General features: G+C 42.9%; 1 long non-coding RNA gene across 1 annotated transcript; it reads right to left on the reverse strand.

Annotated features, from left to right (window-relative positions):
- Positions 1 to 15,001: 15,001 nt before the first annotated feature.
- On the reverse strand, positions 15,002 to 23,945 carry LOC115386742 (uncharacterized). Its single transcript, XR_003931320.1, has 4 exons — positions 23,790 to 23,945; positions 21,874 to 21,975; positions 16,110 to 16,187; positions 15,002 to 15,766 (listed from the first exon to the last, which is right to left on the reverse strand). It is a non-coding gene; the product is annotated as an uncharacterized LOC115386742 (long non-coding RNA).
- Between the last annotated feature and the right edge of the window lie 3,239 nt (positions 23,946 to 27,184).

Here is a 27,184-nt window from a genome sequence, read left to right on the forward strand (position 1 = left end):
TCATTTTCTAAACTTTTCAATTTAATTAAAAGATAAAAATCAGTGGCAATCTTGAAGGTTTATATCTGACCTGTGTGTGCATGTGGTGTAAATTTTAATGTGGTAAACACAGAATACGATGGTTTTATACTGGGACCACCCACGTCTGCCTTGCTTGTTGTGCACATCGAATAAAGTTTCACATACTGTTTGTTGGTGGTCGTTAGTCAAGCAGTATGTTTATGCTCAACAATGAGGATATTATATCGTATTTTGTTTTCTTGAAGGGCTCTCTGAGGCTTTAGGTACATTGCAAACGTTTTTCCCACAATGAAAATGTTGGACCTCGCCTCCCTCACAGTGAGAGCCAGTTTTCCCAGCAGTTATCGAAGCTGCTGGCCTCCTCGATGAGCCCTCCTGAGTGATGGGTTGATTAAGCTGCTTCTTTGGCGTGGATGCATCGAAGTAATGGTGATTCAGATGGAGAGAAAAGAGAGAGCGGACCAACAACTTATTAACCCTTCATGGTGCAGGTTACTATATTTGGCCACTTTAAAGGTGCTGTAGGCAGGATTCCGCATCTCCGCCATCTTGCTTAGGTTCACCTAAGCAAGATGGCGATTTGACCCATCTAAGATGGCGCTTTGAAACCCAGCACAGTCAATCCTGTCCTGTTTTCTCTGACATCACGCCCTTACGCAAGTTAAGACCCTCCCACAAGAACGTGTGACGAATGCCCCCTGCGCCCTCGTGGTAGTGCAACTATGCTACACTCCTAAAGGATTATCAATGGATACTCTAACATTTAATGCAAGGAAAACACAGAAAAATTAGCATTGACGAGCAAAATCCTGCCTACAGCACCTTTAACATAAAAGTTGAAATTCAAAGACGGCAAATTTTTGATAGTTGTGTCTACTTGAGAAGTTGTGTCGGGTGTCGACAAGTTTTGTGGCACATCAAGCATCACCGGATGCTGAAATTTTTATGTGTCCTGTCCAGCATCAACGCAAGCAGATTTAAGGGAGAGAGCACAAGAGAAAAAATAAAGAGAGGAGAGAAGAAAGAAAGAGAGACACAGCAACGACCGTTCAACTGGTCGACTGGTTACTACACCTGCAGTGACACAACAAGGAATATCCAAAGGGCTTTTTGTTTGGAACTTAATGTGCTTTAACACTAAGTGTTTCCTGAACTGAAAATAGAATTACTTCAAAGTCTTTGGAGTTCAAAAAACACTTTGCAAAACCAAACCAAAAGGACATTTAAGTCTCAATCAAAATTATGATGACTTCCATTGCATTTCTTATTTCAATGCCGTAATGCGATTGTACGCAAAAAATTCAACGCTTCGCCAGTCTTTTTTTCACGAGAGCTTCTGACATTTCTTGGGTCAGTTTTTGCTGGCACAGTGCAAGACTGAATGGATTTTATCATTTGTCTTTCAACTGCATTGATCTCTGCCTTCAGCCAAGGCTTGAGTTTTGCCTTTAACAGAATTTTTATAGAAGTGACTTCAGTAGATTTGCTATCTTCTCTTGGTTGCTTGCTGGAGGATTCTAGTCCACTGAATTAGATGTGACAGCCTCCACTGGTGATTCTTTTGCTAAGCATGACCTTCTGTACCAGCTCACTGATGAACAGGTGACCAAAGCAACAGTCTTCTCTGAAAGCATCAATCCACCACATTTTCCCTTTCCACTTAAACAAAGAAACACAGCACATGAGCTTCTTCCTCTTTGGGCCACGAAATGAAATTCTGGAAAACAATCCACGCTCTTTCGCTTTGTTTACGTACCGGACATCAAGTTTGCGTGTTTTGTCGGTCTTGGGTTCCACGTGGAGGCAGGCAGCGTTGAAAGGCCTTGTCCTTGGTGGCTGTGACGGCTCACCGCCGGTCTCTGGGCGCGGCAGCATGAGGACGCCAGCTCGATCAGAGTTTCAGTCTCTTTATTTGCAGGACTGTGGGTCAAAATACCAAAGAACAAGAAACACAAGGCGAGACGCTGGAGTCCATTTTCATGTGCCCTGAAAACATGCAAACTCCACTCAGCAGTGCCATCTAACAATAAGGACATTTCATATAAAGCAAAAATATGTTATTGATATTAGCTTGATGATGAAAAAAAAATGTTTTTCAGTGCGTATTCATTGAGTAGCTTATAAAGGGTTTAGGACTATTGAAAGAAAGGCTTCTTTCAGGGGAGAGGCCAAGAGCAAGAAATTATATTAGCAGAGTAACTGAGCAAATTATTTAAAAAAAATAAATAAATAAACCCATTCATGCCCTGACTCTCTCTCTCTCTTGTCATTCCCTCCTTTCAGTCATTAACACAGAAAACCAATCCAAATTATTCATAGTGGGGGGAAAATAAACGCAGACATATGGAACTTTACAGCTGAATGAAGCACACAAAAACAAGTGTTGGCCTCAATGTTCTCACAGGAATCCTTGTTTTATTGGCAGCTCCGTGTTTATGTTCGTTTGGGTGTATTTAAAAACTTTCCCATTTCAGAGGGAGTTGTTTTAGGAAAAATTAAATCTTGCTGTGAATTATTGAAGGTGGAAGTGGCGCAAAGGACACGGTGGATGCAGGATATTGACAGATGAGTGGAAAGAGACACAGAGTACAAACAAGTTATATTTGCAGCGACACATTTAGCTCCAACTGTGAGACATTTTGGCTCATCTTAACTGTAATTTTTTTTTCTTGTTCTTTTTCTCACAGTGAGATTCTTTAAGACTATAAACTGTCATCTTTAACAAACACCCAACAGGTTTTTGATCAATATCCACACAGCAACCCTCTTTAACCTACAGATGGCGCAAGATGACCAGCCATAAAATGAGGCTCTGTCTGGACGCTGCTGAGTCTTTGTTTGACTCAAGTCATTTTTCTGTCTGTATTTCTGGACAGGTTTGTTGCTGTAATGTGCTTTGAGGAAGTGGACTCACTAAGTGAAACTCTGAGCTGTAACAATTTCCCCTGTACTGCTTCAAATTGTTTTGGTTTTTCTATTTTGGTCATAATTTTGAATAAATATATAGATGGTCTTGATGCTTTCTGCTGTAGGCCAGGCTACACATTGTAAGATGACTGTTCACTGTTCAACCACGACACTCCACTGTGTCCCTACTGAACTGATGGTAATGATCGTTTCAATAACCTTTCATGAGCCAGTGAGAGGAACATTAAGAAAAAGCCACTTTTCCACTTTTATATTTACAAAGTGAATATAATGCTGAAGCTTGATCTCATATTGGTTCTGACTGCACACGTCTTTCAATACTCTGCAGGACATGCAGCCTGTCTTGACTGCCAGATGATTTTCATCTACCCAGAGTAAACATATAAAAGCTATATGTGCCTGTGGGAGCTCTTCCCTGACTGTCTGACTACAGAGCGGCAGTGTTGCTGCTTCGCTGGGATCCTCCTCCACAAACAGAAGGCAACCCGGAGGAAGAGCAGCTGATTGATTCAGTTTCCACACTTCCTCTTGCTGCAGGGAGCCTGGGTCAGTGGGGAGGTGGTCGGGGAGCAAATTGGAAAACTAAACAGGATAGCAACAGAGGAAAGTGTGGCACATTTGAGGTGAGGGGTCCAGGGGTTTTTTTCTTCGAGGCTGTGGAGCTTAGAATTTAAAAAAAAAAAATTTCAGCATCCTGAGAGCACAACAAAATACCTACATGTCGTTCTTAGATGTTTCTTCCTATAAAAGTGGGACGTCCAGATTTTAGATTCCCGTGACTGCTGGTCTGTCATGATGCCCTCCCCGCGTCCGGCCAAGCGGAGGCCCTCATTAGGCGTGCGTTTGTTGGGATGCTCCTGAGCCGTAAAGCTTTACTCTCTAACTACCGGGTTTTTCAGTTGATGGACCTTTGAATTGGCAAGATGGTCTGACTCCACCACCGTAAAGTTCCGAAATAACAGAGCTGAGTGGCTGAGAGAGAAAGAAAGAGGCAGGCAGACACCACATGTGCCAAAACTATTCAGTGGAGTTTATTCAACACCGTTCTGTGCACATCTAATGGCAGCAAACAAAACCAAAAACAAAAAAAAAAAAAAAAAAAAGGGGGGGGGTGTCCTTAAAATGACAATGTAGCTCTTGTAACTAAAATATCTTCATCGGTCTGCTGGTAGAATAACCAAGTGTGAAAAAGCTGGTCATCTCGTTCCCCCGCAGAGGGGAGGGAAAGTCAAGGCTGGATGAGCCCGCTGGCTTCCTTCCAAAATCCCCAAACCCTATTGAAGTTTATTCAAGGACTAATCAAACCCTGCCAGCGAGTGTTTCTTTGAAAAGAAAACCTGTGAAATACAAGGCACAGAGAGGTTAAAGAGAAAGGAAGGAGCTTGGCAGTCGAGACGCTCTGTGTACACACGAGCGTATTTCAGTGAGAGCAGAAGCTTCAAAATGCCTCAACATTGGACGGGTTCCCGAGAGGGAAACGCACACATATCAAGTTTCTTCATGTAGTTTGTTACACAAGTGTCTGAAGTTGTCCATCGCCTCTCTTCCCTCCCTGTGGGAGCTGTCGAGGTTCAAAGAGGTCACCTCTGACAGGAAGAAATATTGTATCTGACTGTAAAAATTGATTTGCGTCTCAGAGCCTTTCTGTCTGTAAATACGAGTGAAGACATTTTTCCGAGCGGCAGTAAGGAGGGTATTTTCTCCCGTCCCGCCCGGCGGAGTCTTCGCTGCTTCGTCTTTCATGTCAGACTGTCGCTGGCGTCCCGCAGGGTCGAGTGTTGGGTCACGTCAGAGTGGTGCCAAGTGTCCTGGTGTCTCCATCGCTGTGAAGCCACACTAACACACATGTATGTACAAGGAATTTACATGTGCAAACAGGCGGCGCACACACACACACACACACACATGTGTACATGTGTATGTGACATGCCTGCTGCACATGCATGCACAAATGTGTACATGCTCACACAGACGGCAGACTATAGCATGACTCCAGTCTCTCTGCCACCTGATCAATCATCCTAACTGCCATTAGATATACAGGAGAGGCATTCCTTCCTAACAACTGGAGAGGGGCAGATAGTCAGTGTGTGGACAAGGGGAGGGCCGGGGGGTTTGAGGGGGGAAAGGGGTCTCAAGTATTTCCACTCCAAGAAAATCATAATCGCCCACTTATGCTTTTTTTCTCCTAATACAGTAAACACTGCTTTCTTTAATAATAGTGTAATTAGTTTTTTGAATGCTTTAATGCATGCAGACATAGCTGGAAAATGTAAAGGGGGGGGGAAAAAAAACTGTCAAAGTTCAAGAAACACTACGAAAAAGTTGCCTCTAGCTTGTGTCATGTCGATGCATGTTTCGTACCAGACTGGTGCAGAGGCAGCAGAGGAGGAGTGAAGCCGTGTGGATCAAGTACTTTATCTCCCCTGCTGTCTGGATCTTTCACCCCTTCCCTCCTTCTCCTCGCCTCAACCCTTTGATTTTTCTTTCTTCTGCTTGCTGAGAGAACTGAGTGTGCAGCTCCAGCCCATCGTGTGTGTGTGTGTGTGTGTTGTGCATTGTTCCCCTCTTCTTCAATATGATGAGAAAAGCTTGAAATAACAATGTCTGGAGGCGGAGTGAGACCCTCTGTTCTCTGTTTCATCTCCTCTCTCTCTCTCTCTCTCTCTCTCTGTTCTTGCTTCTCCACATGTCGGTGATGCTCTCTGCAGATCTCCTGCAGGTGTGGGCTTATTGACCTCCTCCGGGACGAATCGCGCACTCATGCCTGTGCACACACACACACACACACACACACACACACACACACACACACACACACACACACACACACACACACAGACTGGAGTGCAAATCCGTGCGCACGTAGAAACATGCTCAAACCCTGGCGGAGCATGTGCGTAGACCGCACAAAGTGTGGCGGCGAGATAAGAAGCTTGCGGTGACTTTTTAATCTGCGCAACAAAACCCGAAAATATCACCAGCAGATGAAGCGACCATGTCTATAACAGACACACACATGCAGGGCAACTTTAACCTCCCTGACACGAGGAGAAGACAAACGCGTGCTCGCCATGCAGCTATGAGGACAGGATTATCGCAGGATCTGACCTGCTGACCTTGAGGAGGTCATGTGTGAGACGTAGGCTGCGGCCACCGGCCCCGCCAACACCAGAATGTCTGACGTCTCAGGAATCTATACAGCGCAACACGGCGAAGGGAGATTCTGTAGTTTAGGTCTGAGCCAATGCATGACAGGGGAAAAAAAAAAAGAAAAAGAAAAGAAAAAGGAAACGGGAAAGACTGACTCACTAACATAAGCTATAATTACAAATTTTGCTGCCTGGTGCATTTCTGTGTCATATTGTGACATATTTTTGAATAGAAATTCTCCATTACAAAATATTTTGAGGAAGACATTTAGTGCTTGAAGCTGTTGCACAAGCAGCAGTTTGAGTGAAAATAATAGTAGAATACGATACTGACAAGAAAGCATCGTGACGAGTTCATTCAGATATTCTGAAGCTCAGAATTTTCTTTTATCTTCTATTTAGATTGAATTTTATTAGTTCTAATTATTTTGTTGTTATTATTGTTGTTTTTTGTTTGTTCTTTTGGGATGGGGGGCCTCGATGTGTCAGGGTTTAGACAGCACGATTCTGAGCGCGCTGGCATGGCCGTAGCATGTGACGCTTATGTGCAGGGAAGCGTGTGCTTGTGAATACATGGACATAATTGTGTGTATATATCTGACTGTGTTTTTGCAGGAGCTCACACCGGCCGCAATCACTTTTGATGGATATCTACTCCGGCTTTGGAGAGCCGTGTGTTTTCCAGTGGGTGACTCATGGGGCTTCTGACGGATGCCTGCACCAATTTACTGCTACTGCCACTACTGCCGCTCTTGTTCCTGACCCCAGAAGTGTGTGACTGTGTGTGTAAGAGAGAGAGAGAGAGAGAGAGAGAGAGAGAGAGAAAGTCTATGAATAAGTGTCCTGTGCATTGGCTGGTTGTGGTCGTAGTTTCCAAATTCTTCTTATGGACTTTCCACCCTTTTCTGGAGCAGTGCAAGAGGAGTGTTAAACCAGAAAGGAGCCGCCGCAACTCTTTAATGAGATAGTACACACACACACACACACACGCGCCTGCACACACGCACGTACGCACACACGTACTCTGCAAGAAAATCCATCCATTTTCTCTGCTGGTCTCTTTTCTTGTTGTCAGACAGCCATAACTACCACTAATCTAAACCTACAAGATAAAAGCACGGCGATCTGTGTAACTGTTTTACAGACCTTGTGGTGAAGACAAAAGTGCAAAGGTTGAGCGACTTATATTCCAAGAACACACCAGTGCATCCTGAGAATCACCTTCCACCGAGTGCAAAAAAAACAAAAACCTTTGCTTTCAGTTATTCCTATTCAGGCAGGGACTTTTGTGTTGCTTTTGGCGTTGAAGTGCAGTTTTTTTAAACATTAAAATGTTAAAAGTTTTACTGACTTTACTGAAATCATTTAAGTTAATTTGCCTAAATCCTTATTGCTCAGGTTGCAGGGTGGAAAAATGGATGCTGGAACATAAAACGACCATTTCTGGTAAAAAAATGTTTCCATAGCTTCAGTTAGTGAACAAGCAAAAAGGTCTTAGTAAATCTTATGGATATGCCAATAAATTCTTGAGTAATTGCATCTGAAAAGTTAAAACAGTCACAAATAATGTGTAAATATTTAAAACAAAAGGCTCAAAATGATGGGTACTTGGATGACAACAATAAAACTAAAAAAAAAAACAAAAAAAACAAATTCTTGGCATGGTTCAGAGGTTTTGATGAGGAGAGATACCAAGAATCACATTTCTCTGAGCTAAAGAAACTTTGTGTTTTTACATCTTGAACTTCTTTGGTAGGCTTTGGTCTAATCAAATCTAATACAGTTTGACTACGGGAGTGTTGAATCATCTCAGATATTCATGTAAAACACAAGAGATACATGTCACATCTGTATAGACAGTATGGCTTTAATGCTTCAACCATATTTAAGCTCTGCATAACTAATCACAAAGCAATCAGGAGCTCTTGTTCAAACTGAAGGCTGGCCAGGACAGCGTCTCTCCTGAGAGTCTTTCAGAGATCACCAGAATACAGCTCATCCTCTGCGTTGCACATTATTACAATCACTTCTCTGCTTTTCCGTGAAGTACACCAGGATCGAAAGAGCAAACGATTTGGCTTTGGTTCACGTCTCAGTGTCCCGTCCACGGTCAGCACCCAGGCCTCCCGGTCAACGCTGTCCTGAAAATGCCTGCCAAATTCCATTTGTCTGTTATTGTTGAGTAGATGTGAAGCCTTTTATCAAGGATCATCCCCTGGTGCAGGGATTTAACGCCGTCTCCTCTTTTCTCATAACTCCCATCCTCATGTGGAAGCAAAGGAGCCTCACACACCACTGTGACTTCTGTCTTCATCGCAAACTATTCTAGGCTGAGGTTACCCAGGACACCGTGTGGCCAGACCCAAATTTAGCTGCCCACAGTATACCTGAGTTAAATCATCTGTGTTTGTTATGCAAATAATAAATATTCATTAATGGTTCTTCCACGGTTCCTCAGATTCTCCCTCATTATTTTGTGTCAGCTCTGTAATCTCTACAGCGATTTTATCCTTCTGGACTTCTAGAAATAATCCTGAACCAATATTGACATGTGCTAAAGAAGTTCACCTGCGGTGGTGGAGCTGGACCGGAGGACTGTGAAGAGAGTTGTGGAGCCAAGGCCAAACCGCAGAGTCACACAGAGAAGAGAGGGCAGCCAGCGGAACAACGGTGCATCAAAGACACCGGGCTGAACCGCCAGCCTTGTCTCTGCTGCCCTCCGCCTCTCGCGCGCTATTTTCAGAAAGACCAACATGAGCGCAAACAGAAAAACCTCCATTATTGTTATTATTATCACTTCCAAACAGCAGTCCTCCAGAGAAAAACTAATTTAGGAATGCTGCGAAGGTGTTTGAACCGGGGACTGGCGACTCGTATCAAGACACACACACACACACCTTTTCACAGAGCTCTCCATATGTTTACTTGTTCAGGTCTGGCAACTGGATGGTAATTGTCTGACATCTGTACTGCAGCTCGGGTGGGTGTAGAGTCTCCTATCTCCCCTGCCCAGAGCTGCGGCTCGGCCGAGGGATTGACTTGGCCGGGGGCGAAGCGACCGGGCGCCGATCCCATCCCTGCACGGAGGTGATGAAGGAGGACTCTGTCCCCCAGCAACCCCTCCTTCAACCGCGGCCACAGAAGTGAGGAGGCACCCAGGGGACATGCTGGCTGGCATCTGAGGATACATTCACACAGCTGACAAGACCGGGGCTTGGCTCCTCTCAAGGTGATGGTGCCAGCATGTCTTACCCACTGCTGCCCAGCACTCCCCGGCTCAGCTGTTCAGCGCCACACCGCTCCAGTGTCAGGGTGACCAGTCCAGAATTAAAGGGTGATAATGACATTTTCTGTGGTATTTGAAGATGTCAAGAAAGTATCTCATAGAGGAAACCAAGGCTTAAAAAAATATATATAGTTAAATTGAACTGATTAAGACTTCTCTCTTTCACTTCTCCTGCACTGGGTGTTTGTGGCTGTGGGTTTTTTCCTTTGTTCCCTTTCCCGCTCAGATCTCCAGACCCTCTGAATAAGGTCACGCATTTGTTTGGATAACAGAGTAGAAAAGCCCGACTGTGCCACCCTGCCCAGGTGCTGCTGAATGGGGAGCGCTGACAATAGGCCATCAACTGAACGGAGCATCAAAGCTGCTGCTGATGATACGATGATGGTTGAGGGTCCCTGGATGAGGGTAGGGCCTCCGGCTTCAGAGAGAGCTTTCTGGGTAAATCGCACCGCCATACAGGTCCCCCGTGCCTTTGATTTGCAGTTGTCGTTAAAGTGCCGTGGCGGCGCTGACGTCGGCTGCGTCTCACTGATCAGCGGCCAGCAGGGACAAAGGGATGGTTTAACCAGGTGGATTGTCCTGATCTTAATGGCGAAGAAGAGCTGACTGAGGAGTTTGGGTGAAATTCTACTAAGGGATAGGAAAAACCGGATCGCAACAATTCAAATGAGATATTTTGGTGAATAAAATCACGCCACCTGCTTGGTTGTAAAACAAAGTTCAAGAGAAGATTTTGTTCAAATCCGTGGAAAGATAAAGAGAGACATGCACTGAAGGAGAATGGAAAAGCATTTAGTTTGAGCATGCAGAGTGCATACCGAGACTCAGTTCACAGATTCCACAGACAAGCTGATGGAAGCGAGCCAGGCTGCCTCACACGGGAGGGGAGGAGAAATGAAAGAGAGGACAGGACAAGATGGAGTAAAAAGGGAAGAGAACGCGAGAGGGGGTTCGCCAGTTGAAAGGGGCATTAAAGAGATATTCTCTTTAATCAGAAACCTGCAGGACGCTGATGGATAAGGGACAGTGAGTGATGGGGAGAGATAGTGAAGGAGGGGGGAGGCATAGAGTGACAAAGATAAAGGGGAGAAGCTCGAGGAGCACCACAGCTGGAGAGCCTCAGCGCCTCCCTCCGCTCACCTTAGTAACCCCTGCCTGCCTTCTGTTTGCCCCCAGTGCCTCATCCCGAGAAAAGAAAAGTCAATATCTTCGAACCAACACCCAAAAATATACTGGTTGAAAGACCCTCGCACATCTTCACACCACGGTCCCAAGAGTCGAGTCTCCGCCCGGTGAATGTGCAGAGAATCATCAGCGCTCTTTGTTCGATGACGTCGTCCTCCAACCAACCCGCTGACAGGCAGCTCATTCATCACAAGAGAGATGGATGAAAACACTTTGTACTTCCAAGACTGGGGAAGGAAGGAGGTCTGATTTGACTAAGAGATAGGAGATATCATAAGAGGATGCGTGTCGAAGGGGTAAAATAATAGATAAGAGAGAAGTGGATGGAGCAGAGAGGCTTCAGCATGAATGTGGCTTTCTTAATAGCAAAGCAATCTGAGCTCCGTCCTCTTGAGACGCAGTGGCATCGCAGGCCAGATTACTGTCTCCAGCGTCTCTCAGCTGGACCTCTCTGACAGGCAGTCCCTATCCCAGGAGCCTTGTAACCCAGACCATTAGAGGGTGGGGCAGGGTCAGGGGTTGGGAGTTTTAGGGCTGACAGACAAGAGAGATTGATGCCCATTGACAAAACCTGAGCCCCCCTCAGCAGCAGCCACGCCTGCTCCCCGGGGGCCGGCATGGGATCAGAGGTGCAGATACAATCCCCAGTCCCCTTTCTATCAAGCAGAGAAGCACATTTTAACTGCCCCCCCGGACTCACGCAGCCTCTGCATGCTGTCCCATTTTCCTGCCCTGTCTTGTTTGATCGTGTTCTAAACTGTAAAAGGAAGCAGTGAAGGACATTAGTAAACGGAGAGCTCTGACATATATATTGTTACAGCTACCCGTGAATTCCTGCAGGGGCGCATGTGCCATTGCAGTGTGTGTGTCTATCAGCAGGAGAAGAGCCTGGTGTTAGTGGGAAGTGATAAGATCAGTCAGTGGGAGCTCTGTGAATGTGGTCTAGCATGAACTGTTAAGGAAATAATTAGAGTAATTAAAACTGAAAATGTTCTCATGTTTGAATAAACACACACACACGCACACACACACACACACACACACACACACACACATACAGGGATATATGGTTTATGAGACCAATTTGGCAGATTCTTGCATGGCGGTGGTTTACGGAACCACACCTAACGCAACATCCGGTGAACTTGAAAGACATGTCAAAAATTTTCATTTCATCTGCTGAACACAAATCTGACTTGAAAATCATCGTTTCTCTTTCAGAACAATATGTGACATTTCACAGGCTTATGAGACCAGACCAAATAGTGTTTTATGAAACCAACAGTGTTTATGAGACCTGTTTACATATAACACACAAACACAAACCATACAATGGTATACAAGGACCGACAAACATTACAGGGTCTGTTTACATGTAACACACAAACACAAACCATACAATGGTATACAAGGACCGACAAACATTACAGGGTCTGTTTACATGTAACACACAAACACAAACCATACAATGGTATACAAGGACCGACAAACATTACAGGGTCTGTTTACATGTAACACACAAACACAAACCATACAATGGTATACAAGGACCGACAAACATTACAGGGTCTGTTTACATGTAACACACAAACACAAACCATACAATGGTATACAAGGACCGACAAACATTACAAGGTCTACAAGAATACAATTTTACATTTAACCTCTAAAAAAACCCTTTTAAACACCCACCTCACGCTTTTTAGCCATTTTCCTTTCTCAATGGTCTTTAAATTGTGGGTATGAAGTTTATAGCCAAAATAAAAAGCTTTTTTCCTTTGCCTTTTTGCAAAATAAAGTCATTTTCCAGGACTCACTCTCTGCAGAGCGTCAGTAGCTTGTCAGCAATATGCCTCCGAGTCGTGGGCGGAGACAGCACTGCTCTGCACCCTCCCCCTCAAACGCCACATCTCAATCGAGGAAAGCTTCTGCTAATTTAGAGCTTTGTAAGATATATAGAGCAAGGTTAGCATATTTTACAAGTCCAAGTGATCCAAGCCCTGCATCCAATGCTCTCTGCTGCGTTCCCCCTTGCAGGAGAGCTGCCTGCTCTGTCTGCCGAGCAGCAAGAACCAATTCTGGGAGTGCTGAGTTTTTCCTCAGACTGCTGAGCAGCGACCAACCAAAACTGCAAGTTTTGATTGCTGCTGTAGAGTCAGTACAAAGATTATATGCAAAATTGCAAGTTCTAAGCATCACATAAAAACCTTACTCGTCAGTTTAAGAGACTAACCAATTAAATCTGAGTTAGACTAATCAACACTGTTAAGACAGAGTTGTAGAGGCAGAGCACCTCACAAAATGGCAGCACAGACCTGAGACCAAAGTACTGATGCCTGAGTTTCCGATGCACTCAGCACAAAGAAAGGGGGAAAAATGCCTGCTGCTCAGGAATGAAGAAAATCGTATCAAAAATTAATGAACAAATGACAACCATTACTTCTTTAACATGATGAGAATTCAGAGACGCTGTTGGTACGTGCACATCTCAACATGTGCCGATTGCTGCATTATTTTGATTGTAAGCTGAAGGCCATCCTGGGTGACCCCACCGGACAGAGGACCAGTTGCAGTAACAGACTCATCTCCCTGACCTGGAGACCAGAAAGATTAAAGACAACTTTCATTCCTGTTGCTATCAAGATGCACAATGCCATTTGTTAGGCTACACACTTTTACTTTATTACCTCCGCCAGGAGGTTATGTAATTACGTCGGTCTGTTGGTATGTTGGTTGGTTGGTTGGTCTGTTAGCAACATTACGGAAAAAGTAATGGACAGATTGCAATGAAACTTTGTGGAAAGGTGGATCTTGGGCTAACTTAGAATCCATTAAATTTTTGTGATAATCCGGATCACTGTCTGGATCCAGGAATTTTTTTAAAGGATTCTTTATCATTGAGAGATAGGGCAGTCTTTGATATAGTTGGGCAGGCTCGCCGACAGGGGGAACAAACACCTGGTTCACACAGGACGCGCTGCGTGTGGAGGCGGAAGCGCCAAGCACCGAGTTCAGATCGGTGCCCGTTTACCTATCTGACGGTTCATACAGGAGGTGCGGGGGAGCGCTGCTCACGCCATGGACCGCGGGTGCTCTGCTCCTCTGTATTTTCTCCGCCAGCCGTGGAGCGCCAGTTGTAAAGCTGGACAGAGCAGATCGCACCAGACAGGAAGTCGGGAACGGAAAATACGAGAGAATCCCGTCAATTTTCTAATTAAAATAAAGTAAAATAACATAAATTGTTGCTTTTCGCTTTTCCTTTTCAGATAAACACACACACACACACACAAGGGCGAGAGAGAGATGCACCGCACGCCACAACGCTCTGCTCCGATCACACCCCGATCACAATGTTGTTTTATTATATATGGTGTTTTTATGGTTGTTGGTGACTTATTTGAGCTGTGGCGGAGGTCTGCGCTATCTGAGTGCCAAATTCTAGTATTTATATTATTTCAGGTGTGTGTTATCTATTTTGTCACATGTTCTTGTAAGCTGCTAACAACACAAAAAATGGATGTGCTTAGAGTTCAAATGCAACAGATATTGGGAGTGTTGAAGCCTTCTCACCCATTCAAATGGGGCATACATTTAGGATTTTTTGGGCTGATACCAATCACAGGGTCTACTTGAAGCCTTCAATTTTTGCATAGCATTACATATTGATGTAACTATTCTTAAGAACACTTAAGTATCACAATTAGAAATGACAATAGTCAAGAATGGATCACACTTTATTACTTATAACAATGAACATCAATTAACAGCAAAGAATGTTCTGAACATCTGCCCTATATCAATTTTTTAAACATTAAGAATACTCAGGGCGAACCAAAATCCATCTTACATACAGGTCTGTGAGCCAACATTAGCTGCATGGAATGCATGAAGAAACACACGTGCATCGGCTTCTTCATGCGTGCACTGCAACTCTGCTACTTCCTCACACTTATTTTGGTCTTTCCTCTGTTTTCTTTCTGTCCCCTTTGTCCTCTCTTTTGCCACTGTCCCCTTTCTGTTCTCTCTCTCTCTCCTCTTTCTGTCCTATATCTGTCCTCTCTCCATCCTCTCCGTCTCCTTTCTGTCCCCTCTCTTTCTTTTTTGTCCCCTCTCTTTCTAGTATCGTAAACCAGCCCCGCCCACTCCCCATCCACATTTGGATTTTGGAGCTGGGCTCAGTCTGGGCATGAGCCCATAGAAACTTCGTGCAGGGGGTGTCAGTTACTGACAGCATACTTGAGTGCTTTAAAACAAATGTCATCAAAACGTGTTAGCTTCTCTAAGGGTTAGCTTTAGCTCTTTAGCTCTAGCTTCTCTACACGCAAAGACATGCGAAAACTCACCAAGCGCAGACTCTGGCTCTTGCTTGATTGTTGTAATACTTGGTATTTTGGCTATAACTTTACTTATTGCAGCTTTCAGACGATGGTTAAAGTTTATCTCCGTAATCTCCGCGACGCGCAGTGATGGCGTCACTTCCGGTTTAGCCACTGGAATTCGCCCCAAAAAATTGAAAACAAAAAGCAGCAACGCTGATTGGCTCGGCCACTTCACGGCTCCGTCGCGTTCTCTTTCTATGGGCGCGTGCCCAGACTGAGCCTAGCGCCAAAATCCAAATGTGGATAAGGAGTGGGCGGGGCTGGTTTACGAGGCTACTCTCTTTCTATTCTGTCCTACTTCTGTCCTCTCTCCGTCTCCTCTCCATATAATCTCTGTCATGTTTGTCTCCTCTGTGTCTCCTGTTTCCATATCCTCTCCCTGTTCTCTCTCTGTCTCCCGTCTACACCTCCTCTCTGTCCTCTCTCCGTGCCATCTGTCTCCTCTGTCTCCCCTCTCTGATAGGGATATAATATATTCTTGCAGACTGGATACAGCTGAAATGCGGGCCGGAAGTTTGATGTCTGCTCAAAATAGCGAAACTTTTCCACCTTGAGTGATTCCGACCAGTGAAATTTTGGCTTCTGGCCATATTCCTCTTCAGTGTGGATGAAACTTTTGGGGCTTAAAAGTCAGCCCCCCGTTTCTCAAGTAGTCTCTAATGTTCTGGCATATCTCTTCGGCTCTTCAGTGCTGGCTGTTCACATTCTATGCAAACCAAGCACTCCTTCTTCAATGTGGATTTCTTCATGTGAGACTCTCAGCACAGCATTTTTCTCCACTTTGGTCCATGGTCTTCTTGTTCTGCCTTTGCGTACTGAAAACAAACAAGATTACATAATTGTTAGTATGGCTGACTACCTTTTTATTTAAACTGGATATCAATGGCGAACCGTGAGAATTAATGGGAGTTTTGTTTGCCACTCAGTTGTGTACCAATTGCAATAAAAGATGACATACTTCCTGTACACATACATCTGTTATTCCATAAAACTGTTTGCACTGCAAAAGGTTGTATGTTTTGTTCATCGATATGTTGACTTTTCCACTTCTTCTCATTGTAAAAACTTTTAACTTTGTCTCTGCCCTTACATGTTGATCTGATGATGATGACTGGATAGTATAAACTTGATGAGTATTAGAATTCAACTTGACCATACCATTATGCACAGGGAACAATCGATCTGCTTCAGGAGTGTCCATGTTTTCGTCAGCTTCAGGAGTGTCCAAGTTTCTGCCTGAAAAGTGTGTAACAGAAGAGCATAGTACAGGCATTTTATTTGAATAGTACATGTTGTTCAATTGTGTAATGCAATATATTGATTGTTTAAAGCTCAATGAAAGCAGAAATAGATCAGAGGGGTTTAAATTGTATTGTAACACACAAATACACACACAGGTCTCTGTACGAAAGTATTGGTTCTCACTGTTGTCCTCATATGCCAAACACTGGTCTCGCACACCATGATCATGCAAACACACAAAAACACAAACACATGCCACACTGAATCTCAGTTACATACAGAAGTAGTAAGTTGGCATTGTTTCAGGTCACTTTAAAGCACTTCCTGTCTTTGAATCTGCACTGACACACTGTACTGACACACCTCTGATTAGGAATGCGAGAGACACACCTGCTGTGTGCAAAACCCGACCACATTTGACCAAAAACTACTGAAACTGACATGAAAACTAAACAAATACCAACCAACAGATTAAACACTGAACAAAAACTGATCCAAAAAACATGTTGAATTATCTTTCAAAATATGGTAAAATGCTGACATTCAAGAATCTGTTACAACATGTGAAATTTTGACTTTTAAAAATGTCGATCTTGAGGAAAAAAATTTAATTGACAAGATCTGTTAACTCACTCATCAAATATTATTTCAACATTACTGGACAGATTCACAATATTTACTGTTTCTCCTCAATGACAAGAGGCATTACTTGATGAAAACAGTGAAATTTGATCCTATATAACTGCTTCTGTCATAAACCAAGATTTTAAATCATGCAAAACTGATGTGACATACTGTATTTTACTGTATGGCCTTGTATGCCTCACTCCGTCCTTTTAAACCATTACTGCATCACACACAGACACACAGGTCTCTGTACTAAAGTATTGGTTCTCACTGTTGTCCTCATATGCCAAACACTGGTCTCGCACACCATGATCATGAAAACACACAAAAACACAAACACATGCCACACTGAATCTCAGTTACATACAGAAGTAGTAAGTTGGCATTGTTTCAGGTTATTTTAAAGCACCTCCTGTTGTGAATCTGCACTGACACACTATACTGTGCGTGCCCATTCATGTGTCGCGACTAGCGGAAGTGTTTGTAGTGTCTGCTCAGTCCCACCCACCCCCGGTCCAATCCCTGTCAGTCGCCAACCCCCCCCCCCCTCCCGGGCCGAAAGTCCCCCTCCACCTTCCAAAGCTCCCCCCCAGTCCGAGGCTCCGTGTCAGTCGCGCGCAACCCCCGCCCAACTCAGCAGAGCGGTCCTACTGGTGGTCCGACCGACACTCCGTCACGGTAGCCCCCCACCCCCGTCTGACAGTCCATGTCAGCAGCAACCACCGCTGGATTTGGACCTTTGCCCCGCTTGTAAGACAAATGCCCACCCACACCTGGCATCCTAATAACGTCACTGCTGTACTGACACACTTTTGATTAGAAATGCGAGAGACACGCCTGCTGTGTGCAAAACCTGACCGCACTTGACCAAAAACTACTGAAGCTGACATGAAAACTGAACAAATACCAACCAACAGATTAAACACTGAATAAAATTAATCCAAAAAAAAAACATGTTGCATTATCTATCAAACAATGTTAAATTCTGACATTCCAGAATCTGTTAGAAAATGTATTATTTCAACATTACTGGACAGCTTCACAATATTTACTGTTTCTCCTCAATGACAAGAGGCATTACTTGATGAGAACAGTGAAATTTGATCCTATATAACTGCTTCTGTCATAAACCAAGATTTTAAATCATGCAAAACTGATGTGACATACTGTATTTTACTGTATGGCCTTGTATGCCTCACTCCGTCCTTTTAAACCATTACTGCATCACACACAGACACACACAGGTCTCTGTACTAAAGTATTGGTTCTCACTGTTGTCCTCATATGCCAAACACAGGTCTCACACACCATGATCATGCAAACACACAAAAACACAAACACATGCCACACTGAATCTCAGTTACATACAGAAGTAGTAAGTTGGCATTGTTTCAGGTCACTTTAAAGCACTTCCTGTCTTTGAATCTGCACTGACACACTGTACTGTCACACCTCTGATTAGGAATGCGAGAGACACACCTGCTGTGTGCAAAACCTGACCACACTTGACCAAAAACTACTGAAACTGACATGAAAACTGAACAAATACCAACCAACAGATTAAACACTGAACAAAAACTGGATTGAAAACTTATTAGGAATATGCACATGGTTAACCGCTTAACCGTTAACCGATAACAGGAACTTTGACCGGTTAATACTATCGGTTATTTTTTTTTTTTTAAGCTCCAGCTGGAGCGGAGCTCTCCACAGAGCCGTGCGTATTCATGCATGCTAGCATTATATTACAGGTATCAATGACGGCGCTGCAGATGACTCCTTAAGTCACTGATTCATTCCAGTTGCCTTCATGTTGTACAGTAGGGGAGGGTGTGTGTCTTTGTGCGCATTTACGCATGTGACACAAAACCGGCGTTACATTGAATCTAATTTTTTTTATCTCCAGACGCCGCGGGTCGTCCAGATTTACAGTGAAATGGTTTGGTGTGAAGCCGCATCGTCCAGATAAACATTAAGCTCCATCAGAACCGTTTAAAAAGTCGGATTTCAGAAGCCAAAACTTTATTTAGGAAATTAATCATAACGCACAAAGAAATCACTGGCGTGCTCACTCTCGACATACTTTAAAAAGCAATAAGAGATGACTGAAGCCTAAAGTACTGTTAATTATGTCTAAATCTTGTAGCTTTTTTTACATTTTAGATGAGAATTTGCTGTCATTGTAAATCTGAAGTTAAGCACTGGACAGCGCCGAGTCAGCCACTCACTCGGAGCGCACATTTCCGTGTCGGAATGGTGAGACGTTTGCGTGTCAGAATAGCGGTATTTCGGAATGGTGATATGTCTAAATGGTGGTGCGTCGGAATGTCGGAGCGGCAGCATGTAACCACTCAACAGGGCGTTTAAAGGTCGTCCATGCTTCGAGTCGCTTTGGAGCCTCAGTGCTCCACTGATGCGCACGCTCTTTCAGTGCGCGTTCCGCAGGCGCAGTGTTCCACAAATTCTCGAGAAGCTTTTCCGGCACTACAGACTGTTTATCCGCTCCTTTATTACAGATTATTTAGAGAAAATTAAGCACATACATTGTCAGTACATTATCATTTAATATTAAAGTTTATTTAGCCTTTTTTTTTTCTTTTTTCTGAATCGCGGGGTGCCGCCGGAGCGATTCTGTCGGCAGACCTTCTCCTCCCTCCAGACAGTCTGCTGTCTCCATCCACGAGATTTTCCACTCTGGTGTGTGGAGCGATCAGACGAGGGTTCTGTCTGCCTTCACTTCTACCGTCATGTTTTGTTTGCTGTGGCGCTCTGGCGATGCGTATACCGGCGCGACTTGCGCGCAACGCGGTCACAAATTCTGGCTGCTGTCCGCGCAGACCAATGCGCAACTCACACCGACGCAGACGTGTGAAGCATGGACGGGCCTTAAATCTTATCGGTTAACGGTAATTAACCGGTTAAAGAGCGTCATAGAAAAAATATAAAATGTGCATCCCCAGTTTAAATCTACACTGACACACCTCTAGGGATGGGAATCGAGAACCGATTCTTTTGTAGAACCGGTTCCTCATGTCTCGATTCCAAGGAATCGTTTGGCTGTCTCCTTAACGGTTCCACTATTGATTCCGCTGTGTGCGTGACGACGTATCATGCACGGCGCGCATGCACTCACACAACGCAGCTGCGGTCTGCTCTACTGCAGCTACAGAGTCGCGGACCAGAAACTCTCAGCAAGAATCTTATTTTTCCTCACTCCGGAGCCCTGCTGCTTCAATCTAAACAGAAACAAGTCGGTGCCAGATGGAAACTAGTTACGTGTTCCAAAATCTGTGATTTCAAAATAAAATCTGTGTCGCGTTTTTGCCATAACATTTGTAATTCTTCTGGCAGAATATATAACAAACAACGCAATCTAATCATTAGCTGCATTCGAAGAATGAACGATGTCGTAATTACTCACTGTAGGAAAGTCAAACGACACCAAAATTGCACAAAACAAAGCTCTATGACCAGAGCGGCTGTGTTGCCAGATTGGGCGGGTTTCTAAACAATCAAGCTTCTTTTGAACCCGAGGTGGGTTGATGAAATGGTTATGTGTTTGTGACGTGCTTTTATAAATGAAAATCCGTTTTTTACGTTTTAACATGCATTTTGTACAGAGATGGAGGTTTGGATTGCTTTCTATTGTTGGACAGTTTTAATATTATATTTGGGGCAGATCTGGCAACCTCCATCAGCTGACAGCAGACACACCGAGACTGGGTGAGTGACAGAGCTGTGGAGCTGGACCAGACATGCACAGGCATCCAGTGTAATTTAGTTTTGAGCTTTCCAGCCTGGCATCAGGAAGAAGCTCCAGAGTTTAGCTGGATTTCACACGAAAAGATGAAACTGGGGCTACTTGCAGCTTGCAAAGTTTTCATGGCATGGATATTTTTTTCTTCTGTTCAGGATGAGGATATTAAAGAGTTAATGCAAACACCCCATTTGTGTTGTTTCATTTCTCACTAAATGAGAATCGATAAGAGAATTGATAAGGAATCGTATCGCTAAGCAGTATCGACAATGGAATTGAAATCGCTAAATTCTTAACAATTCCCATCCCTACACACCTCTGATTAGGAATGCGAGAGACACGCCTGCTGTGGGCAAAACCTGACCACACTTGACCAAAAACTACTGAAACTGACATGAAAACTGAACAAATACCAACCAACAGATTAAACACTGAACAAAAACTGATCCAAAAAATGTGTTGAATTATCTTTCAAAATATGGTAAATCCTGACATTCAAGAATCTGTTAGAAAATGTGAAATTACGATTTTTAAAAAAGTCGATCTTTAGGAAAATAATTAAATTGACTAAATCTGTTAATTCACTCATCAAATATTATCTCAACATTACTGGACAGCTTCACAATATTTACTGTTTCTCCTCAATGACAAGAGGCATTACTTGATGAAAACAGTGAAATTTGATCCTATATAACTGCTTCTGTCATAAACCAAGATTTTAAATCATGCAAAACTGATGTGACATACTGTATTTTACTGTATGGCCTTGTATGCCTCACTCCGTCCTTTTAAACCATTACTGCACCACACACAGACACACACAGGTCTCTGTACGAAAGTATTGGTTCTCACTGTTGTCCTCATATGCCAAACACAGGTCTCACACACCATGATCATGCAAACACACAAAAACACAAACACATGCCACACTGAATCTCAGTTACATACAGAAGCAGTAAGTTGGCATTGTTTCAGGTCACTTTAAAGCACTTCCTGTCTTTGAATCTGCACTGACACACTGTACTGACACACCTCTGATTAGGAATGCGAGAGACACGCCTGCAGTGTGCAAAACCTGACCACACTTGTCCAAAAACTACTGAAACTGACATGGAAACTGAACAAAAACTACCAAAAACTGAAAAAGGAAATTAAAATGACTAAAGCTTAATGTGACTGGGGGAGGGGGGGGCTTTGAGACAAGACATCACAGACATCATCAAATCTCAAATTCAACACAGTACTTATGTATTGTGTTGAATTTGAGATTCAACAGGGTTTAAAGCAAACACTTACCTTTGGTTGGGGCAAAGATTCTCCATCCATAAGACGCCTTGTCATTCTTTTGTCTCATGTGATGTTGTGCATTACATCTGGGGTTTCGTTTGCTTTGACTCACTGCAAAACATAATGTCAAGTCAGTCCTTACAAATGTACAGCATTATCTGAACTCATTTTATCAGTGGCCTAAAAAGGTATTATGTTAGGCACTGACACAGCTTCAGCTTGACGATGCTGAAGTGAGCTTACAGCTTCCATCAGGCAGTTCAGGAAAAAACAATGTTGACATTTACTTCCAGCTTAGACAAGAGGGATCTTCCAGACAGGAGGTTAAACAAACGTCTAACCCTGAACTCCAAGTATGGTTCGAGAGCAGCTGATCTGAATTGGTTCAATCAACTCTAAGTATGTTAATCACCTGCAAAAAAGCCATCATCTATCCATATTAATTCAGTAGACATATACATACATGATTATGATGACTGTGCACATTTAATTTTTGGTGGAATGTGACAGGCCAAAGATACATTACATTTAAATAAATCTTTTCATCTTTAACATGACAAGCATAGCTGAAGGTGAATATTCTAAAAATTATCAGACATTATTGACAGAAAATCTGTTCCAGTGAGGGGATTAACACTTGAAATGATGTTAAATAACAGTAAATTTTAAGTGTTAGATTACAAACATGTTTCATGTCTTTGATCTACACCTCATATATATATATATATATATATATATATATATATATATATATATATATATATATGTCTTCATGTCTATGTTTCATCTTCAGTTGCTCCTGTGTCTCATCTCAGTCATTCCACCACTTTATCATCCAAATCTGGTAAATAATGAATTCACGGACAACACTGCATTAAAGTATTGTGTTAACCTGAAGGTCCCCCAACTGGAGGAACAGAAAACAATTGGATTGTATTGGAACAACTCTACTAATAATATTAATTATTTATAATAGAATGTCATGATGCTGCCCATTAAATTCAACAGCCGAACCTGGGCTACACGAAAATATCAGCTATTTTTACACACCATGACTTATAAAACTACGGGTCAGCCAGCACACTAGCCGGTGTCCTGCCAAAACTTGATTTCTGCCAGAAAGTGATTTCCGGTCCGCGGAATCAGCTTGTAGCAAGCAAAAAAAGCTGATTTTGACATTGTAATGTCCCTTTACTCATTTTTTAAGTGATATAAAGTATTGGTTTTAGTCAAATGTTGTAAATCTGACTCTGCTGTGTTATATTAAATCATTTCGAGGCAAAACATCGATCCATATGCAATACTGGAGGCATGAATCAGCTTTTGTCAAGCAAAATAAGCTGATTTTGACATTGTAATGTCCCTTTCCTCAATTTTCAAACCGTACAACGCACTGCTTGGGATGAAATTACTCTGTTGAGCAATCTAGCAATTTTGATGCAAGAAAAAAAAAAAAAGAAAACGTGTCACCTCCGTGACATATCTTAACTAGCATAACAACAAGCCACGTTAAAATCGCCAACTAGCTTACCGGTATTTAACAGCGATATAAGGCAACTGGACGTACAGGAGGCTATCAAACGCAAACATAAATAAACATCGTTGGATGATCAGAAACAAACTTGTTTGAGCCCGATTAAGACTGCCGCAGAGCCACAGAAGCTGCGCATTTCAGCTGCCCGCGGACCGGAAATCACTTTATGGCAGGGAATCACTTTTTGGCACGACACCTGTCCACTGGCTAGCCCGGTTAGCAATCTGCACGTAAGGCGCCTCAAAACAAAGCCGCGACTTCCATCACTACCGAGCAAAGCCGACGACAATCAAGCATCCGAAAGCAAGCAGCCAAACACAACAAAAACAGTAATGGCTTCGCCAAATGATGGTTGAGCCCCTGAGTTACTTTGACGACAGGATTAGCTTACCAGCTAGCTGCAGTGCTAAAGCCTTTTACACGAGCTCCGGTCCGGCTTTAACAGGCGTGATGCAGACAACGGGAGACACGCTCTGGCATGACACAAAAAGGACATTTCGGTTGTACAAAATAAAAATAAAACGTCCTCTCTCCCACAAATCCAGCCTCACAGAAGAAGGTTATAACTGAAGACGCAGCCTTCTTCAAAGGAGGACACTTACTCCTCCCAGACGTCAAATGTTGTGTTCAAGAGCGCTTTGTTAAACTGTTTAAAAACACTCAGAAAAGATTTCAAGCCTATTTCAGTCTCAAATTGAGTCTCAAACAGAGTGAAAATTGTTATTTTCCAACATAATAATAGAGAGCTTAAAAAAATAAAAGGAACTAGTGAATGACACAGCACAGTGAATTTAATATAACATAAAATACGTAATATATGTAAAATAATTAAAAAATATTGAAGTCTTACTTTTCATCGTTCATCCCAGTGCTGATCCGGTCCAAACCTGCTGAAGCTCCCGCATTTACACATCCTGTGTATAAATTGGCGGGTAATTGTGTATATTTTCCCGCAAATGTGTATAACTTGCAATGCGTCCTGCTGCCTCTGGGGGCGCTGTTGGACACACACGGGTTACACAACGTCTTGGTCTCACAAGCCATCCTGGCATATGAGCCCAATATGTGTGAACCTCAGAATGGCAGGGGGTGGGCCATAACAGTACATCAACTATATTAACTAATAACACAAGAAGTTATGTAATCATACATATAGTAATTATGACATATACCATTATATTTCAATAATTATAACATTATAAAGTTTTATGTTTATGAGACCATCAAAATTGGTTCCGTAACCCGATTGGTCTTGTAATGCTGGTGAGTAAACCTGAAAATTGGTTTTACAAACCATATATCCCTACTCACACACACACACACACACACACACACACACACACACACACTGGAGTTGTTGGAGCTGGATTTCACAATGTGATATAAAACGTAAAACCAACACAAAAATAATGAAAAACTGTCTTAGAGCAGACAGATAAAAGAAACATCTTACTGCCTAAATGATTAGAAAAAGCGCTATTAGAAACCATTTACCAGGAGAAATTAAGCCTGAGTTGAGGGAATTGAAATGAGAAGGATGAATCCGGTGCTCACGTCTGAATCCGTGTATCATTCGTTCAATTGATATTCAATTTAGAATCAAAAAACAAAATATTGAAAAATGAGTCGTTTTTCCTTTTTTCGTTTTTAAAATGAAAACAAATAAATGAAAATTGGTTCGTTTTTCAATATCCCGTTTGTTAAGACAGATCAAATAAAGGAAAGTTGAAATACGGCCACAGAGCAGACTTTAATGTGATTTTTCAATTTCTTCGATCTCCGTGACCCGGAAGTTCTATCGTCTGTGTTTTAGTTTTTGCCGGCGGGAAACGTGGGCGGGTCACGTCAACCTGTAGTCCAGCACACACTACGGAAGGATCAGGCCGAATTTTGCCCCAGTTTTCTCCTCCCTACCGAAGACAAGGTCCGGGAGTATGCTAATGAGTTCGGGTCCGATCTTCGTGTAGTGTTCGGGGGGTTCAGAGAGATTTTTTCCGGTCGGAGCCTCTCGGGAGGCGTCGGAAGGGGAGATCGTAGATAATGAACATGTTTAATATTTCTGATCGCAAATCCTGTGGAGTGTGGTGCTCTGAGAGGCGCTGATCAGCTCCGAGTAGAGAAAGAAAGAAAGAAAGAAAGAGAAAAGTCAGAACTCCTAAACTCAGCAGTGAAGAAAGTGAGAGGTTAATCCTCAATAACTGGGTCGCTCCAGGATAAACTGGATTTCCTCCATTCAGACCCAAACTCCAATCTGCATCGCAAGTCCTACATTAACCATCACGGAAGAATGAGGAAAAAAATAAATGAAAAAAAAGCTCAACGAGATTTTATTCTGGTGTAAACTATCCAATCTGGGGACAAAAAGAATGATTTAAGATATATGGTGATTTAAAAAAGTAGCTTTGTCAGAGTCTGCTACTGCTCTTAAGCGATTAGGTAAATTTCATTATGCTTCGCTCGTCTCTCTGAAGGCAGGGAAAGTTGTTTGTTTTTTTTTTTTTCCATGATGGTTAATTGTGGAGATGAATTCAAACATCGGGATTATTGCAGGACTGGCGATGCAGATGAATGAGCAGATCGGAGTTTGGGTCTGAATGGAGGAAATCCAGTTTATCCAGGAGCGATCCAGGTATTGAGGATTAACCTCTCACTTTCTTCACTGCTGAGATTAGGAGTTCTGACTTTTCTCTTTCACTGTCATATAGTGAATATATTTCACATATGTCTCCATCTCTGACAGCTGAGAGGGGATTTTTTTTTAACGCAGCAGCACCAGCCAATCAGGGAGCTTTATTTCGAGGGTGTGGACAGGTCAGCTCGGAGCTGATCAGCGCCTCTCAGAGCTCCATGCACCACAGGATTTGCGATCAGAAATATTAAACATGTTCATTATTTACGATCTCCCCTTCCGACGCCTCCCGAGAGGCTCCGACCGGAAAACATCTCTCTGAACCCCCCGAACACTACACGAAGATCAGACCCGAGATCATTATCATACTCCCGACAGTCGGACCTTGTCGGCTTCGGTCGGGAGGAGAAGATCGGGGCAAAATTCGGCCTGATCCTTCTGTAGTAGTGTATAGTAGTGTGTGCTGGCCTTAAACTGACCCACAGGGTCCCGTGACCCGCCCACCTTCCCGCCGACAAAAACCAAAACACAGACGATAGAACTTCCGGGTCACGGAGATCGAAGAAATTGAAAAATCACATTAAAGTCTGCTCTGTGGCCGTATTTCAACTTTCCTTTATTTGATCTGTCTTAACAAACGGGATATTGAAAAACAAACCAATTTTCATTTATTTCTTTTCATTTTAAAAACGAAAAAAGGAAAAACGACTCATTTTTCAATATTTTGTTTTTTGATTCTTAATTGAATATCAATTGAACGAATGATACACGGATTCGTCTGCCATAGAAAAGTAAATGTGGTTGTTCCATATAGTCTTCTGATAACATTATGAAGTCGGAAACATTATGGATTGTAAGTCAGTCTTTAGAGCATCAATGATTTCTAATTTATGTTGACTCAGTAAGAATTTGATTTAGTTATTTGTTCACCTATATCTAAATCCATTTCCCCTCATGCTGTGTGGAGACTCGATTTGTCGAGGATTTTTTTTTTAATTATTATTATTATCATCGTTTTTATCGTGTTGTATTAAAGGTTTTTCCACTGATTGTTTTGTTATATTTCTACTTGCTGTGACTGCATTTTGTTAGAAATATAGTCTTTCTATTTTCACGTCTACCAAAACATCTTTGAAAAGCTGAGTCACCAAAGTAAA

This window comes from Salarias fasciatus, chromosome 4, assembly GCF_902148845.1.
Source record: "Salarias fasciatus chromosome 4, fSalaFa1.1, whole genome shotgun sequence".
Classification (NCBI taxonomy): Eukaryota; Metazoa; Chordata; class Actinopteri; order Blenniiformes; family Blenniidae; genus Salarias; species Salarias fasciatus.